The sequence below is a fragment of the Otolemur garnettii genome, unplaced genomic scaffold, assembly GCF_000181295.1.
Source record: "Otolemur garnettii isolate 467f Iridium unplaced genomic scaffold, OtoGar3 scaffold00002, whole genome shotgun sequence".
Lineage (NCBI taxonomy): Eukaryota > Metazoa > Chordata > Mammalia > Primates > Galagidae > Otolemur > Otolemur garnettii.
Genome location: NW_003852397.1, coordinates 12,261,588 through 12,263,633, shown reverse-complemented (window position 1 = coordinate 12,263,633; position 2,046 = coordinate 12,261,588). Strand labels below are relative to the sequence as shown.

General features: G+C 44.9%; 1 pseudogene; it reads right to left on the bottom strand.

Moving 5' to 3' along the window:
• Window positions 1-440: 440 nt before the first annotated feature.
• Window positions 441-1,098, bottom strand: LOC100944242 (annotated as a pseudogene).
• Between the last annotated feature and the right edge of the window lie 948 nt (window positions 1,099-2,046).

Genomic DNA, 2,046 nt, shown 5'->3' with positions numbered 1-2,046 from the left:
TTTTCTTTTTCTTTTCCAGAACTTAACCTAGATTTGGTCACCGTTTCAGAAAATCTCTCATCATCAAGGTATTTTAATCACATATAAAATTACCTGCATCAGTCTCCATCCATAGTGATTATATTAATAGGTGTAACTTTCTAACTACTTTGCCATTTCTTTCTTTTTTTCTTTCTTTTTTTTTTTTTTTTTGCAGTTTTTGGCCAGGGCTGGGCTTGAACCTACCACCTCTGGCATACGCAGCTGGAGCCCTACTCCTTTGAGCCACAGGGGCTGCCCTTACTTTGCCATTTCTTATAGCATAGTCATGTTAATTCCTCTGCACAGTGGAAGACATTACTATAAATTACTTTTATTTCTCTTTTATACTTAATTCATTACATTTATTTTTTAGAGATCTGAAGTAGTTTTACTTTTAGTTCCTTTATCTTAAGCCAGTCGCAAGAGTTCACAGTGATTTCTGGGTGGGGGCAGAAGGAAGGTGGCATTAAGCATCATCAGGGCTGTGGCCCAGTTGCCTGAGGAGGTAAGGCCGGGGGTGGGGGTGGGGGTCCTTCCTGGGGCAGCTGGAGGAGCGCAGCCCGCCCCGCTGGCAGGTAGGTGGCATTCCGAGGGAGCGCGACAGCTGGGATGCCATGAGCTCCGCAGCCTCCAGCTTGCACAGCTCCATCGGGCCGCTATCCGCAGTGGCCAGTAAGTTGGCGATCGGCTCAGCGGCCTTGGCCTGGTTCCATCGCCTCTGGGAACTCCTTCCCGAAGGTCAGATGCGTCAAAGAAAAGGTCATCCAAGATAAGCCCAAAGGTTGCTTCTAGCTCCGTAAGGTCGTCGCTCACCTGCCTGGAGACCAGATTTCTCTTGGTGATTAGTTCTCCAACCTCAAAGCGAGCCACCACCGACTTGAGATCTCGATAGTAATGGGTGGTAACACACGCTCACTGTAGTCCTCGCCAATGCTGGTAAAGATGCGAGGAAGCTGGCTAGTAATAGGTGGGGAGAGGAAGCGCAGCGCGATGTTCTGTAAATCTTTGCTACCAGTGATGACTGGCACATTGTGCGGTCCAGAGAGGCGGTTGAAGGTAATTGGTGTCAGTACCCATGGGATGAGAAAGCGAGACCCTCTCCCTACCACCATATCCTGCACTCCACGGAATTGGTCAAAGATGACAGCTGTGTCCAGCAACCACACTATACAAGGCAGAGTTCACCACACTTCCTGCAACAGCTAAGGCCAGGCAGAATTGCCAATGGACCAAACACTTTGGCAGCCACGTTTCCTTCTGTTAGACCCACGCACACCTGCTTCCACTCTGACCTCTGCGTGATTTTCCCTTAATTCATTACATTCCCTTAATTCATTACATTCATTATGATGTTTTTAGTTTATGTGTGTAGGTGGGTTACACTTTTCTTCTTTTTTCTTTTATACACAAATAAGGAAAAGGAAGGGTTATATTATCTGTGAATTTTATTTCAGGAAAGTAAAAGACTTTCAGAAAATATCTGCTACAAAAAAGGCAGCTTTTGGTCTGGCTGGGTTAAGAAAACACTGAATTTGGGATCATAGATAATTGATTTTCCTCTAATCAGGAAGCAAATACTTTCCTAACAAAGCACTTTCCTAACAAATGTTAATATACTTGCAGATAAGAGGAAGGGAGAGAAAATACTGTGTATCAATTCAACATTAATTAAGGGTGGTTTATAGCCTTATTTTACAAAAACGACTTCACATTTTGTTATGAGAGCACACAGGCTCTTAAGACTACTTTCCTGGGTTCAAATCATGGGTCTAGCTCTTTCTACTCTTGCCACAGACAGCAAATGGGCTGGCATAGTTGTGACAAAAGGACAGCACTTCTGTTTTATACTGCCTGGGTTGGGGCCCCTCGTGGTTCAGAGGTCACCTTGGAACCAGAGTCTAACTGTGCATGTGGACTTCCCATGAGCCTCTCTAAAAACCCTTGGGAAGCATGTGGACCACAAAGTAGATTTAGGGTAATGACATGATAATTAGCCTTAAGGCTGTTCTAAGTCATCTATAAGAC